The 17,134-nt window shown below is 39.5% G+C and overlaps 2 long non-coding RNA genes and 1 pseudogene across 2 annotated transcripts in view; 2 read left to right on the top strand and 1 right to left on the bottom strand.

The window, feature by feature from the left end:
• LOC108530166 (uncharacterized) overlaps window positions 1-3,180 on the top strand; it is a 76,136-nt gene extending 72,956 nt beyond the window's left edge. Inside the window, exons 3-4 of the long non-coding RNA XR_001885772.1 lie at window positions 290-364; window positions 466-3,180. This is a non-coding gene — a long non-coding RNA (uncharacterized LOC108530166). The remainder of the gene's footprint in view (window positions 1-289; window positions 365-465) is intronic.
• Window positions 3,181-4,735: 1,555 nt separating this feature from the next.
• LOC108530158 (uncharacterized) lies at window positions 4,736-15,223 on the top strand. Its single transcript, XR_001885768.1, has 4 exons — window positions 4,736-4,893; window positions 6,739-6,923; window positions 8,450-8,555; window positions 15,042-15,223. It is a non-coding gene; the product is annotated as an uncharacterized LOC108530158 (long non-coding RNA).
• On the bottom strand, window positions 12,489-14,432 carry LOC108530147 (bromodomain-containing protein 7-like; annotated as a pseudogene).
• Window positions 15,224-17,134: the final 1,911 nt, after the last annotated feature.

Here is a 17,134-nt window from a genome sequence, read left to right as displayed (position 1 = left end):
TAAGTTTATCACTCAACTCTTTAATTACATCTAAATTTTAGTCACAGTTAAAAGACTTTTGTTATAGAGGAATTCATCCATCTTTATCCCCTAGTACTTGTAAAGTTTTATTCTTTACACTTTGATTCATTTGGAATTTATTCTTGTATATGGTGTGAAGAATTGATTCAATTTTATCTTTTCCAAATGGCTAATCAGTTGTCCAGCATGATTTATAAAAGCCAATCTTTGCGTTAGTGATTTGCAATACCAACTTTATCATATACTTAATTCTTTTTTTTTTTTTGAGATGGAGTCTTGCTCTTGTTGCCTAGGCTGGAGTGCAATGGCATGATCTTGGCTCACTGCAACCTCAGCTTCCTGGGTTCAAGCAGTTATCATGCTTTACCCTCCCAAGTAGCTGGGATTACAGGTGCCCACCACCATACCTGGCTAATTTTTTTTTTTTTTTTTTTGTATTTTTAGCAGAGATGGGGTTTCATCATGTTTGCCAGGCTGGTTTCGAACTCCTGACCTCAAGAGATCTGCCCGCCTCGACCTCCCAAAGTGCTAGGATTACAGGCATGAGCCACCATGCCCGGCCTCATATGTTGAATTTTGTATATAATTAAGCCTTATCCTTTTTAAGGCAATATATGTAACAATAAATAGCTAAATTAAGTAAGCCCTCTGAATTAAGTCAGTGGACCCACATAAAGGATAAGTTTTAAAATTAAATATTATCTAAAGATTTTGATAGTCTCCTAATGGGAGTATCCGAATTAAGTATCACAACTAAAAATAGTAGAGTGGTCACATTGCCTAGGACCAGTTCTCAAACTTTGTTAAAATGCAGATTGCTGACCTCTATCATTAAACATTTTCATTTACAAGTCGGGAGTGTGGCCTTCATATTTTAGCTGCTTAACTAGTAGCACAGCAAAGATTGCATAAGGGGTCATTGGATCACTTTTTGAAAAGCATGGTCTTTGAGAAAAGGGACAGCCCACACTCTTTCACAGTGTAGCAACACGCGGGAAAGAGAACAGTCAAATTGTTTTGATATGACGAAAGGAAATGCAGGCTTTCTAGTGTACACAAAACATATTCAAAAAGCTAGAAGTTTATCACTAAGGCTTTTGGAAGTAAATCTACGTTTAGCAACTCAATTTTTTAGATTTTATTCTCAATTATCCGGACATGAGATTTAGGTCTGTGATTCTCAGGTCTTTTTAGTTATACATATCACTCAAGGAGCTATCGACTCCAAATGACTTACGTTTGTGATAAAGCCTCATTTAACCCACAGTAATAGGAAGGCGGCTCTGATTTTCTGAAGTTAGAAATGAGAGATTAAATAAGTACATTTGTTATAGTTTAATATTACACATTTTATGATGAAAACATTGTCTCCTACACTGCCTCCTACTATCTGGAAAATCAGTAATCCTAAAATGTTCTTTCAAAACCAGAGACCTAAATGGCTAGAAGCAATAATTGCTAGAGCTTTGACTATAAATATTTGGCCATGTTGTGTGTTAGAAAGTGTAAGACACACTTGCTTTCATTTCCTGAGCCTGACTCACTAAATTTTCTTGTCCAGATTGGTTTTCATCTGTTTATTCCTTTATAGCATAGATTAGGTCCACTGTGGTTCTAATCTCTGTTATGCATGCTTTTTTTTTATGAATAAAATGCCAGGCACACAGAGCATACATATGCACATTTTACTACAAGATAGTAAAAGCTCAATGTGCTGGGACTGCATTCCCAATGTGACCTTATTTTCCCACTCTTTGCAGTTTTAAAATGTTATGTTAATCTGGCATTCTGGACGATCCCTGTCCAGAACGGGGATCTCTTTAGATTTCTAGAAAAAATCTAAAGATTTCTTCTTTACAGTGAGTCCCGGCAGTATATAGCGGCCATAGAATAGCTAAACTTGAAGAGGCTTTTTGGCAAAGATTTGAATATCTGTCCTCTGACCTTTTCTGGTTCTTGTCTGTATTTCATAATACAAAACTAATGAGGATTTCACTTTGGTGAAATCTGCCTTGCTAAATGCTGCTTGCAAACAACACACTCATGTGTTAGCATTTGGGATTCTGATTAAATCATTTTGCTTTAGTGACTGTTAAAGAGTATAGTCTGAAAGAAAAAAAATGTTTTTAGACTCCTGTACAGTGTACCAAAATCTATGCAAATTGTTACGAGGCCTTTTAATGTACAGGTGAGCCCCAGCACTTAGTATCATCTGATGCACAGATGATGCACATGTCATATGTTGGTAATAAAATATCAAAGTTAGACTGACACTCTTAAAGTGTTTAACACTGTTTTATTGGCTTACTAGCCCTAATTGGATTCATTGCATCCATTTTTTTCACGCCGCCGCTTAAAACATTTGCCACTTTGTTTTATCCATGCTTTTGTCACAGCTTTGTCTGTAACTACATTGACTTGATTACTCATATTCTATGGCAATTCCTGGCATTTGGCTTATTTTTCCACTAGCCTCCTTACTTTCGAAAATCCCTCCATCTCATTTGTCGACAGCCTCTGATTATCTCAAAGGTGCCTCAGATTATCCTGACACGTCCTTCGACTTCTGAGGATACTGACCCAGTATTTCAAGACTGAGGTGACTCTGAGACAGAAGATGGAGTCAGTGACGATGTCCTCCCTTATTCAGACTCTTTGAATAATGCTTTTTACTCACCCTATGGACTTTGCTAGAAAGACACTTTAATATTTTGAGATTTATATTTTCTATTATTGAAAAATAATAGAAACCAGTGCCTTAGTCGGTTTAACAAAGTTGTTTTCAAAAGAACAAAGAAAACATAACTCCATTTAGGTTGTCTTTCATGTGCAAATACTAACTGAAACTTGCGTTAGGGATTGTATAACTTGGAAGCAGTATTAATAAAATGAAGTCATTGGCATATTAAAAATGTCCTAATGTTCACTTTAAGTGTATTTTTAAAAACCTCACAGGTAATGGCATGAAAGAAACCAAGGAGATGTTTGCATTCATTATGTTCCACTGGAAAAAAAATGGTTAATGTAATTGTGTAGATTTTTCCCTTCTTGTTTTTTTGTACTGTATAGCCCATTCTTTGCTTTATGTACAAATACCCTGGTTTCTAAATGCTACTTATTTTCTGCCGAAATAAAATATCCTTTCAATTTAGTGAGTAACTTTGTATGTATGTGCATTTGTTTGGAAGAGATAGTAAATAATAGTAATTTAATTCATGTAGCTCAGCTTTTTTCTTCTAAGAAGATTCATTAATTCACATATGCTATAATTATTTTTTATTTCCCTTTACCAGAATAAATCTTTCCTGCTAGAATGATGCTTTTTTCTTGAGTAGATACTGCCCCTCTTTAAAGTATCTTAGCTTAGAATTTAAAAAAAAAAACAGTTAATTTTATCAAAACGAATCCTGGACATTATTGGATGGTGGAGTTGGCTTAATGACTTAACTATGTCAGGTCTGACATTTGTGTTAATTCTCTAAGCCTTTTCCTTGTGATTACAACATGGCTGCCATCAATCCAGCCATCATATCTACTTTTAAGTCAGGAAGAAATGGAAAGGACCTGCCTTTTGCTTATAATTTTAAAAATAAATATAAACTATTCTCAGGAAGTTCTGTAACCTGAAAATAGAAATGCTACTCATTTTCTACTTGAAATAATATTTTATCTTTCAAATTAATTATCTGAAAGGTTATAAAATATATCTTTATTACATGATTTCACATATATTCATTTAAAAAATATTGTTCACTAACTATGTTCCATACAATGTTTTAGAAGTTAAGATTACAAATACTAATAAAAGAGGGATTTTGCATTTAAGTTGCTTCTGGATTCATCATGAAGAAATACAAGAAAACAGACAAGAATAGTACTGTGTGAATGATAAAGCATAGACCTTTGCACTGCAAAAGCATCAGATAGGGTATGGAGTTGCTCTCTGTTAGCTGAAACAGAGAGACTTGACCTGGGATCTGGAGCATGAAGATAAGGTGATTGATAAAAGCAAAAGGAAGGTATGGAGGTTATCTAGGCACCAGGGCCTGCATGTGCAAAGACCTGGAAGTGACAGAGTGTATGACTTACTCAAGAACAAGTGATTGCATATGGCTGGATCACAGGCGTGAAGGATGGAAATCTAGGCAAATACTTTACTCAGGACTTTGGTCTTCATCCTCTCCATGATAATTGTGCTATAGCCTTATTTTACCTGACGCTAATTACTTAGAACTTAGTTTTGGTTCCACTCTTCTGGAACTTGTAAACCAATAAGGCAAATATTTTTCTTGTATTAACAGTGGTATTTAGTAGAAACTGTATATTGGTGATCTGCTGGCCTACTCTGACCTACAGCCATGGCTAGTGGTGTATTGTTTTTGTTTGTTTTTTTTTTTTTTTTTTTTTTTTTTTTTTTTTTTTTTTTTTTTGAGACGGAGTCTCGCTCTGTCGCCCAGGCTGTAGTGCAGTGGCCGGATCTCAGCTCACTGCAAGCTCCGCCTCCCGGGTTCACGCCATTCTCCTGCCTCAGCCTCCCGAGTAGCTGGGACTACAGGCGCCCGCCACCTCGCCTGGCTAATTTTTTGTATTTTTTGGTAGAGACGGGGTTTCACTGTGTTAGCCAGGATGGTCTCGATCTCCTGACCTCGTGATCTGCCTGTCTCGGCCTCCCAAAGTGCTGGGATTTCAGGCTTGAGCCACCGCTCCCGGCCTGTTTTTTAACCTGTACAGAATAAAAAATTGAATCAGTTTCCAACATTTAACAATCAAGAGATTTCACAGATGAAACTAGTTTTTCTGGAAAAACGGGAAGATCTGGAAATCCTGGGCCTGCATTCCCATACGGCAACAGTCTGCTGGAGCTGAGTAAGGGTAGGTAGTATCTGGTTCACTACAGTCTTCATTTTCTGTTGTTTTACAACATGCTCACCTAACTAATTAAAAGTGCTTGGTTGACTGGTGAAGACACTTATATTTGTTCTCTCTAGTGCTGATAGAGACAGGAGGAAGCCAAATGCCTAGGCAGATAGGAGTGGGTACCCGGTGAAACCCTACCTTCAAGTGGAAGGTTTAAAGCCTGCAACCCAGCCACATGGGGGACTTTCCCGCCTTTGGATAAGGTAATCATCCACTGCTTCCCCTTTCCACCGAGAGCTGTTCTGTTGCTCAATAAAATTATTCTCTGCCCTCCTCACCCTTCAATGTCCAGTGTATCCTCATTCTTCTTGGGTGCAGTACAAGCTCAGGAATCACCAAATGGGGTTACAAGCTATGACACAGGCAAGCTGGGGCATGCCAATGTGGCAGAGCGAGGCCCAGGCAGGGTGTTGCTGGCTGGGAGTCCCCAGAAGAAAAGTCCTGCATCTGTGCAGGACATAGAACTACATACATTTGGTTAACTTGCACAATAGCAGTTCTGGACAAGGTGTAGTGACGTAGTTCTGTTTTCACTGATGCAAACTGACCATGTGGTCAGTGGGTTCACACTGGCCAATAGCTTGCTTCAGAGAACACAAATGAAGCACCTCTGTGTTATGAATCTTGTTTTTAATTATCTTATATAATGTTTGTAACCTTCAAAACGGTTGCCCCCGATAGACGTTATAATCTAAAAATCCCTTCAGCAAATTATAAGAAAAGGAACATAAGATTATGAGTCTGGAGGCATGATGACTTGATATTAACAAACATCCAAATGGTATTGGTTGACCATTTAATTTCCTTGGCCCTCAGAAACTTCTGTTAGAAAATGTCTATAATGTCCCCCCTAGTATCTATCTGAGAAGGTTATTACTGGCATTCAAGTGAAACAGGGTATGTTACAAGAAAAGCAGGTAACTACTGAGGACCCACAGATGAAAGGAAATGTTGCTTATGGTTAGGAGTCTTGGGATCTTGGTAAAATGTCTGACCAGAAAGTACGACTGGCTAAAGGAAACTGTCCAACTTTAAACCAAAATATGATTCCATATGGAGACTTTAAGGGATGTGCTTGGTAGACAGACTAGCAGTAGACAAAGATTTCAAGAACTTTCTGCATTATGTTTTGCTCAGAGAGTGGATGGAATTTATAGAGCCTATTACTGTTTGGTCATTATTAGATTTAGTGACAAAAGCCTGTCTCTACTAAAAATACAAAAATAATTAGCTGGGTGTGGTAGCGGGTGCCTGTAATCCCAGCTACTAGGGAGGCTGAGGTAGGAGAATTGCTTGAACCTGGGAGGCGGAGGTTGTAGTGAGCCGAGAGCACCCACTGCACTCCAGCCTGGGCAACGATGTGAGACTCTGTCTCAAAACAAAACAAAACAAAACAAAACAAAACAAAACAAAAAAGATTTTAGATAACAAAAGAAAAAAAGGTAAAGATTATATGGCCTAGTTCACTCATTTTAATGACAAAAAGTAGATTCTCAGTGAGAAGAAGTAACTAATTAGTATCAGAGACGAAACAAGAAACATTGGACATCTAAACTCTCAATCCAGTGATCCTTACGTTATGCCTCTGGTGTCACTTAGAAGAGAAATATTTTGATGCTCACACGGGATTTACCTGAAAAGCTGTTGGTTTTTCTGTTTCCTAAGAAAGCTGGAGAAGACCCTTTTCTTTTGTATCATTCAAGGCTTATTTACTTTGTGGGTCAGCTAGGGAAGCCTCAATAAGTTGTGTTGGATGGATTTGGGGATCAACAGGGATTCTTATGAGATTTGATTTTTCAGTAGTTAGAGGAAATAGGAGCAAGATTGCTTAATTGCTTCAAATATTCTGGAAGGCAAGCATTCCAAGCACATCTTACTCTTTTGTCTGTTGGAGTCATAGGTCTTCAATCCTCCAAACACAAGAAGAATCTTCACTGCTAAAAATCTAGCATAATATTTTACACTCACAAGAAAACCTGTTGTAGGTGAGTAGTATCATGTATCACCTCTGAGAAATTTTCTTACTTTTATAAAGTTTTGATAGCATTTCATATGAAAAAATATTTTCGTATTTGAAATTTTAAAAACTATAGTTTAATAGTGGCTTTTTCTGTTCAATGTGCTGCAAGAGGCAAGGGTTTCCCCAATGGGAAATATTATCAAAGGTTTAAAATCCTTTGGTAATGCTAGAATTGGACTATTAGTATGTTTATGTAAATCATTGTTGCCAATTATAATTTATCTATCAATAGAGATATTTCTAATTTTAGCTACAGTTAACCGTAAAAATAAATTCTTTATATTTGTTTAGTGAATTGCCAAATCTACTTGCATTTTTTTTCCTGTTTCTTAAATCATTTTTTCTCTCTCTACTAGTCACATCGTGCATGGACTTTTATAACATAGCTTCCTAACTGATTTTCCTGCATCACTCTTTGTCTTGAATTGTACCTATTGACAGCCTGATTAAGCTTGGAAATACAGTAGGAGAACCCCTTTCCTGTAGCATAAGTCAGGAGAGGAACTTTAGTGGAAATACACTATTGGAAGTACACCAGATACAGAGATGAATAGATGCGGAGGTACCTGGTGAGTCCCAGTTTATCCTCACTGTCCTCCACATGGTGGTCCTCTCATCATCCAGACTACAGGACCTGCTGACCAGACTACAGGCCCACCACCGGATGCTTGATTTCAGACCCACAGAGGCAGTAGCTGCCAAAGACAAAAGCTCTCCTGAGGTCTCCCTGAGCTCCTGCTCGCAGCCCTGCTTCACAGGTGGGCTGTGCTTCACTTCTTAAGTCTCTCTGAAAGCGTTGTCTTGCCAACCCGAGTCAGTGCTTCCTGACTTTTCCATCCTCTGACTCCCTCTTCCAGACCTTTCCTTTCCTTGCTTTTCCCACAATTGTGTAAACTCTAATTCCTATGGTAAATACTTTATGGATTTATCATAATGCTCATAGTGGCTCTGCTTCCACTATTAAAGCCCAGCTGATATACCTTGAACTCACCCATTGCCTTTCCCAGAGCGAAACTTTTATAGTGAAAGTGATCATGAACTGACTTAATTGCCCCTCTCCCCTTTCCTTGATTACTCCTTGATCCTCTTCATCTCTTTCAAAGCTCTCACTTCCTAGGTTTCAGAGCTCTCTCTCCCTGGGTTCTGCCCTCCTGGGCCACACACCCACATACTTTTGAGTTCAGGGCTTTTGCTCGGACTCACTTGCTAATACAGCAGGCTAGGATTTTATGTGGAGCAGATCTCAATTCAAACTCTTGTGTTGCCCTTTCTAGCTGTGGACTTAGATAAGTTATTTGACATTTGTTAGGTATAACTTGCTCACATGTAAGAGGGGGATAATGTCATAGTTACCTTATGAGGATGGTAGGAGATGTAGATACAAAATTGAAAAGCATCTAGCAGTGCCGTATACCTGGGGGTGCCTCCGCAGATATTGACTTTCTTCCTCTTTTACTTTATGCTGTGAACAGTCCTCCATTGCCTTCAAAGGAGAAGAAGTGACCTCATGGTCCAAATGTTTTACTGCCTCTAGTACTGCAAACCCCAGTGGAGAAGGTTCCTGGCTGAACCATGAATTGAAACACCTAGCACTGAAGTAAGAACATCTTGGTTCAAGGGCAAGGGGCTCTATCTTTTAATATGGGTGATTGTTCCTATGAGTGATTACAGTGAAGCTGTATTTTGAAAAATTGCTGATATTGATGCTGATTACAGATATGAAGAATGGACAAAATGAGAAGAGAAAAATGAAAAATTGAACTTTCCTGTAAAAGCAATACTAATTACAGACATTTATATCCGTGGCTTATTATTTATACCTAATTAGTATGCAGCACAATGGCAATGATGCCAGTCATTACATATATCACACCACTAACTTGTTTCACTCAATTGCAACAATAATTTCTCTCCATGGACCCTTGGCTATTGGTTTGTTGTTCAGGTTTGTTCATCTACTGACAACCTAAAGTAATTAGAGAATGGCAGCTTCCACAAAGAGAATACTGATGTATAGTGATCATTTTTTGCACTTCATCCCTCAAACAGTACTGTGGCAAAGTTGCTATTCTTATCTGCATTTTTCTGATAGGAAACTGAGGCCCAAAGAATGTAACTAAACGCCTAAAGCCGTAAATATAGACATTGGACTCAAATACTTTTCTCTTCCAACCTCTTACTGGAACCTATGCGGTAAAGCTGATCTGTTGGAAGACGTTTAGTGACACATAAATGTCTTTAACTAATGGCATGAAAATGACATGAGATGGATTTGTAAAATCAAGATTTGTAGGTTTAGGCTTGAGTTCTACGTCCTAGCGCAAAGGATGTGACTGCTTATCTTTCCCTGGGGTCAGAATTCCTGATATTCTTGTTTTTTAATGCTTGTGTCTGCCTGCACTTTGTAATCTGTAGGCTTCCTAAAAGCTCCAAAAATTTAAAAACAATAAATCATTCGACATCTTCTAGCTTGTTTGTTTTTCTTTTTTAGAGACAGAGTCTTGCTGTGTCACACAGGCTGGATTGCAGTGATGTAGTCATAGCTCACTGCAGCCCTGACACCTTGGGCTCAAGGGCTCTCCCAACCTCCACCTCCCAAGTAGCCAGGACTATAGATGCACACCATCATGCCTGGCTCATTTTTTTTTTAATTTTAAAACATTTCTTGTGGAGACAGGGTCTTGCTATGTTGTCTAGGCTCATCTTGAACTCCTGAGCTCAAGAGATCCTCCTGCCTCAGCCTCCCAAAGTGCTGAGATTAAGGGTGTGAGCCACTGTGCCCAGCCCTTATTGCATTTTTGAGCTACCCAAATGACCTAGCACTGTCTTCGATATTTCAGAAGTATCATACTCTGTTCCAAACAAAACGTAACATTCCCTGTGGACGGTGTGGTTCCTAACCCAAGTGGACGGTGGGTCCTCATGCCTGATGGCTCTAGAGAAGAGAAGGCTGCAATTGAACTCAAGTTGTTCAGTGAGGCCAAGAAATACTCCCTGTTACTCTGATCTGATGATTTTGAGATTTATCTGCAAGGTGTGGGGGAGAAGGAAAGTCTATTTGCCATGCTTAAAGGAAAGGATAATGTGTTAAAGAAGACTTTGATGAACCTTTGAAGTCTTAAGAAAGCTAGATTACATCATTTTCTCCAAAGGTGTTTCAGTCGCCCTTTTTACCTTGGGGTTTGGCAGTTACTTTATGCCCCTAAAACAATGTACCAATTACCCAGTGACTAGTGTTCCAATTAATTTATGGACTTGAAGATTAACATGCAATCTGCTAATGCATTAATGAGTTTATAATATTTAGAAATAGGACGACCAAAACTGGTAGACCAATTCTGAGTTTTATCAACCTCAGTGGTTGAAATTAAAATGAAAATAGCAACATTTGTTTTCATTTTCCCTACAAAGAAACTAATTGTTTTCCTCTGGGTAATGATAATTAACAAAATTCCTATTGTGTTCCTGATCAGTTCACAGCTGGTACTTTGATAATCACAAATACTTGGTTTTATGAGGTGACATTAAACTCCTGCCTAACTTGGGAAGTACATTAATTGTATGCTATTGCCTGAGCTTATTAATTCTAAATTATGCCTCAATGAACTTCTCAAATTGGGAGCAACATTTATATTAGTAAACTGTAGTCAGTGAGAGGGAGGGAAGGAGGGAGAGAGAGATCATAAGAATCTACTACTGAGTGTAGATTTTGTCTGCTCCAGATGTTATAGTTGGGTTTAAAAAACTTTGATACGTTTGAATAAATTCCAAAGGAACATCTCATCCCTTCTTCTTTTTTTTTTCTTTTTCTTTTTCTTGAGACGGAGTCTCACTCTGTTGCCCAGGCTGGAGTGCAGTGGCATGATCTTGGTTCACTGCAACCTCTGCCTTCCAGGTTCAGGCAAGTCTCCTGCCTCAGCCTCCCAAGTAGCTGGGATTATGGATGTCCGCCACACACACCTGGCTATTATTTTGTATTTTTATTAGAGGCGGAGTTTCACCCTGTTGGTCAGTGGTCTTGAACTCCTGGCCTCAATTGATCCGCCCACCTCTGCCTCCCAAAGTGCTGGGATCACAAGCATGAACCACTGCGCCCAGCCTCATCCATTCTTATAATGCATTTTTAGGCATTCTTTTTTCATTAAGCAGGAAAAACGAAGTGGTAGGGAGGCCTGAGATTTGTGGTTGAAATGTGTTCAGAGTGCTACCCTCCCTCATTCCTTGGAACTTTCTGAAGGACCAGAGCTGACCTGAGGACCTGTTGGGTGTATATCACTGAGGGAGTTCCAGGGCTATGCAGGGAAGCCCTGAGTGGGATGCAGTGATTCTTCTCTACTGTGTCTACTTCCATGAGGGCTGCCATCCTTCATGTAACAGTACCTTTAGGAACAGGGACCATATAGCTATATATTTCTATTTCTAAGTTTCAAACAGTGCTTGGCAGCTAACAGGTGGTCAACTAATGTTTGTCGGATGAATGAATGGTAGTACCAAGGAAGAATGGCATGTTTAGTCCTGGCTGCTAAAGGAGGTTTAATGGTAATTGGCCAATGTGTGGTGATTAAGCCTCAACAGTTACATAGAAGAAACCATGTTTATACTGATGTTGCTTTAACAATGCCATTAAAGTCTGGCACCGTGGCTCATGCCTGTAATCCTAGCACTTTGGGAGGCTGAGGCGGATGGAGCACTGAGGCCAGAAGTTCGAGACCAGCCCGGCCAACATGGCGAAACCCCATCTCTACTAAAAGTACAAAAACTAGCCAGGTGTGGGGGCACACACCTCTAATCCCAGATACTCAGGAGGCTGAGGCATGAGAATTGCTTAAGCCCAGGAGGTAGAGTTGCAGTGAGCCAAGATTGCACCATTGCACTTCAGCCTGGTGACAGAGTGAGCCTCTGTCTAAAAAAAATAAAAGCCAGTGAATGTTACTTCTATCTTAAATTTCCAGTATAGCAACTTAAAAAAGTGATCTTTAGTTTTTATAGATACATAGTAGTTGCACATATTTATTATTTATGGGATACATGTGATATTTTGATACAAGCATACAATGTGTAATGATCAAATCAGGGTAATTGCAATATCCAACACCTTAAACATTTACTACTTCTTTGTGTTAAGAACATTCCAATTCTACTGTTTTAGTTATTTCAACAATAAATTATTATTAACTATGGCAAATTTTTAAATACAATAATATCATGCTGATGAGGATATGTGAAAGACACATTCATGCAACTCTTTTGGAAAGAAATTTAGCAGTATCTATCAAGAACTTGGACAATTTTTGTTATCTTCATTCTGGTAAAATTCAGCATCTGTAAGTCAGTTTTTTTTTTTTTTTTGTATGAGTCCCAGGTCCAGCTTTGTTACCTAATACAAGTCCAGCCTCTGGAACATTCAAATTCACTGTTCCAAAGTTTAATTAAAAACACAATTTACAAATATTTAATATCTTCTGAAAAGCATTTCTAAGTTAAGAATGAAAGAGTATGTACATAATATATAATCAAATACCAGGCGGCCTCAACTTCCACCAGGTCCACAGTCAGCAACATCCATCTTTTTAGGTTCTTCAATATATTCTGTCAAATCCACAAAGTTGTTTTCCATGACAGGGGAAAGAATGGAAATCCCCACTGCTTTCTGAACTCCATAGGTGCTTACAATGTCACCTGGAGTTCCTTGCTGTGCAAATTCTTTAAGATTACTGGTCACTTGTTCAGCAGGATGCATTTCTCTGTATGAGGGACCCAAGAGACAGATCATGTTGGGAGGGGGTCTGGTGCTCAAACATTCATTCTGGGCTTCCTGGGGTTCCCTGAGCACTCTCGTGGTCTCATCAAGTTTCCTCTGGAATATTTCAGCTTCTTCAGAGTCAAAAACTTCAGTTAGAATGCCAAAGTTTGTTACTGCTTTCAGCGCTATGAGCCTGTCTTGAGTATTGGAGTCCAAACCTCCTGGTGGCTCTACTTCTATAATCTCCATTTCTTTTGCTGTGTCAAGTGTCCTAGTGTGGCCTTCCATCTTCAGGCAATGACATCTCCAACTCTTGTAGGGTCCTGGAATGTCCTCCGTTTGTTAAAACATCCAGTAAACTATCTGCCATCTTGGCACATGGCCAAAAACTCATGGATGCTGAAATCGCTTGGAAGATCAGAGTCTCCCCCATAGGTTGAATAGACTAAATCAGAATCATCCTTACTGATATTCGCAAATGTGGAGTCATAATGCGGTGCCTAAGAACTGTAGGGCCCGTAATTCAAAGATAACACTGGAGTGACTTTGTTCTTTTGATGCTCTTTGAACCCCTGCAAAGTATTCACTCCAGACTGAAGTCTTCCATTTGTCATTCCCAGTCTCACCGGGGCAGTAGCCTGGCTTTCCTACAATGGGATCCACAGGATGGAGAAGTCCCAACATCGTTGTTCCATCTGGTTTTCTTCTTTCAAATTCACACTGACTGTTCACAAGCCGCCTGGTCAGTTTTCTTCCAGATTCCTTCACGATGCGGTCAAGCTGCTCCTGCTCTCTCTCTAAATTATTGCTTTTAAACTTATCTTCAAGCATATGTTATTTTTCTTTTTATTTTGTTTGCTGGGACTCTTGATGGCATGTGCTTTGGCATCTCCAGAGTTCTCTCTCTCTCTCAGTCAGCAGCCTCCCTCCTCCCCACTCTGTGAGGTAGGTGTCTGTTCTATCATTCTGTTTTCGAGTTTTCTACAAGTCAGCCATGAAGTCTATGCTCTGCTTCAGGCTCTGAATTCTTTCCTGGCTAAGAATTGTCATCCCTGAGCCCAACAGCTTATTTGCAGCTTTATAATAAATGGTCTCTGGTTTATTATAAGTCATGGCATTAGTACACATTAGTTTGAAGTTATCCTTTAGTTCATCTCTGGGCTGGTAGTCATTGTTCTTGATCTTTTCTTTCATGGTACTAAAATCCATTGGGTGTTTAATGATCATGGAGTAGCCAGGAGCAATACAATCAGTAACAGGAAATGAAAAGAAAGCACTTGGATCTTTTCTCTGCAATTGTCTCTCATCAGTTGATTCAAAGCTTCTTGAAGAGGTGTCTGTTCTACTTCTTCTTGTTTGGCTAAAGAGCTTGTGAGAGGCTTCTCAGGAGACAAGTCTAATCTCACAGGGATGTGACACTGGAGGTCTTTTTCCGCCTCATTCTCCACCCGGTCTCGATCTCGCTTCTTTTTATCCTCCTTAACTCTCTCCGTTTTCTGCCCTTTTCTTCCCCTGGAACCTGCTTCTCTCCTTTCTCTTTCTCCGCTTTCTGTCCTTGTGTTTGTCATGATCGTTTTTGACTTCGAAGAGGCTGGAGTCGTGTCCCGACCTGCCCATGGAGAGTTTGGTGACTTCGTTCCCTCCTACTTTGAGGACCAGCTTCAAGGGCTTCTCTACATACTCCTCGTAGAGGTGTTTGTCCGACTTGTGCTTCTCAGGCTTCCTGACCATGTCCCACTGGGCCCCAGTGCCCGACCCCCGCGCCAGGCCCAGGGGTTGCGTCACCGCTTCCCGTCTGGGCCAGGCCAGCGGAGGGCGGGAGCAGGGCCCACGAGACCCCGCGCCACGAGGCAGGAGGGCGGCGCTGGAAGACAGTTTTAATGAAGTAACTCAAAATAGAGAAATAGCTTTCTGCACACAAAGGTGGTGATCTCAGATTTATTTGAAATCATGGGAAATAATCTGAGTTTCCAATGAAGTGGGAATGGTATTGGTGCTTTACTGATTTAAAATGTTTTTCAAGACTTTACAGTAATACGAAGAATTCTTAGATTAAGGTATAAAGTGTATACATCATTATCACAACAAAAAATACTATATATAGAAAAGTCTAGAAGGAAATATTATTAAATATAAGAATAGAAAAGAGATTGGGATAAAATCCAGGGAAATATAAACATTTTTTAGTTATATTTTGGTTTGTTTTGTTTTCCCCCTTTTTAGTAGACCCTTTTAATGATGCCTCCTCAACTCCCTTTTGTTGAGAATATGTGACTCTGCTGGGTCTCCTCCTCCCTTCCTCACCCACCGCCCCCTCTAATCTCCCACTACCCTTTGCAGATTGGATCATGATGGACACCTGACTCATGCCGGGCAAATTGGAGTTTTTCCTCTGGGAATTTAGCATTGGAAATTCAGAGAAAGCAAGTCAGTTTGTATGCATGCCTGGGATTGAGAGACATGAACATTTTGGACTAGAGGTGCAGGTATCTTTTCCCACTTGCACAAAGAAAACAGTTTTTAAGGAAAATAAGACGAAAGCAGATATACAAAGAAAGAAAAAGATAAGAGTTCATGGGATCTAACAGAGGAACTGGTTGATGATGACTTTCTAGTTTCTGGTTGTAGCCCTCATGAAGCCTGGCTGAGTACCATGAGATATTCTTGTGCCTTATAGTATACAGTATTGTTATTATTTATTCTCAAGTCAGTTTCTGTTCCTGCAATCAAGTATTACTATATAAGATGGCTTTACTTTTGGGTCTTTAAATCAGTGAAGCACTGTAATTCTATGTCCATGAATAACCTATGCTTCTTACTTGCTATAGTGTGTCAACAGAAGCTCTTGATAAAATATCTATTGTTTTTGGAAATACACCAATCATTATGTACACTATAATATTGTAGTAGTAATACATGATAACTAGAGACATTTCCAAAAATGTGCTAATTCACCAGGCTGGAGTGCAGTGGCCTGATCTCGGCTCACTGCAACCTCCGCGTCCTGGGTTCAAGCTATTCTCCTGCCTCAGCCTCCCGAGTAGCTGGGATTACAGGTGCACACCACCATGCCCAGCTAATTTTTGTATTTTTAGTAGAGATGGGGTCTCACCATGTTGGCCAGGAGGGTCTCGATCTCCTGACTTCGTGATCTGCCGGCCTCAGCCTCCCAAAGTGCTGGCATTACAGGCCTGAGCCACTGCACCCAGCCAGAAATATATCTTAATGTTAACTGTGGTATATTTGGGTTGTGGTTTTACAGATAATTTAAATTTTTCTCTTTGTATTTTCCAAATTTTCTATGATGTATATAAATTTAGTTGGTAATAAAATAAAAAGTTATTATTATTTTTTAATTCTATTGGGGATGGGTTTAGGAGTGGAAAGTTTAATAGGCCAAAAAAAAAAAAAAAAAAAAAAAAGAAGAAGAAGAAGAGAGAGGAAGCTTCCTCATGCTGAGAATGGAGGTTGCCCAGGAGTGGGTCTCCCAAAAGTTCTATTTTTAATGAAAAAATAATTACCTTAGTCACCAAAACAGTATTGTCAGTCTTCCTTTCTTATTCAATCAGGTGTAGGAGTTTAAGAAAGAAAGAAGGATGGAAGGAAGAATAGAGTGTGGGCTGCCTGGGATGCTCTATCTGTGGGCTTCAGGCCCTCTTGTTCTCTAGGGGAGTGTTGATGAGGACTGGGATTTTTTCCTGGCGAGGCTTAGAGTAGGTAGTGGCTGAAAGGTCTAGTTTGGAAGTAAATATCAGTTTTGAATCTTGGCTCTACTCTTTTCTCTCTCTGTAGACTTGGAAAATTACTTAACCCTTGTTAGTGTTGGCTTTCTCATCTGTGAAACGATGGAGCTAGTTCTTGGGATTGTTGAGAGCACAAAATGAGATAGCATAATCAATCATTTAGCAGAGTCACTGGGTCCTAATAAGTGGTTGTGGTGTTTTTTACCCTTACTGTTAGGTGACAGACGTAAATCCTCCGTAGGCACTCTATTAATCCTCTATATCTATTGGCTTTCATTATTTTTGTGTACACCTGACATGTCCGTCTTTCTATATCTCTAGCAATTCTAAAATAGTTAAATCAGTGCTTCTGAAACTTGAATGCCCATATGATTAACCTGTAGACCTTATTAAAGTGCAGATTCTGCCTCTGTGTGTCTGGGGTGGGATTCAAGTTTTTAATTCTTAATAAGCTCTCACATGACATAAATGTTGATATCCAAAGATCACTTTTAGCAGCAAGGATTAGGATGGCCCAGCTCAAATCTAACATCTGTGTGAAATCATGAACAATGTCCCCAGACAGAATCATCTTTTCTTTCTTTGGCTCTTGAAGCACATCATTTATATTCCTAACTCAGCACTTAGCACATTCAGCCTGCTGTGGTGTATGTGATCCTGTTCATTTCTAACTAAACTCTTGACAGTAGA

The sequence above is a fragment of the Rhinopithecus bieti genome, unplaced genomic scaffold (assembly GCF_001698545.2).
Source record: "Rhinopithecus bieti isolate Rb0 unplaced genomic scaffold, ASM169854v2 scaffold_1304, whole genome shotgun sequence".
NCBI lineage: Eukaryota > Metazoa > Chordata > Mammalia > Primates > Cercopithecidae > Rhinopithecus > Rhinopithecus bieti.
The sequence above is the reverse complement of the archived record's forward strand: the minus strand, read 5'-3'. Positions and strand labels throughout refer to the sequence as shown.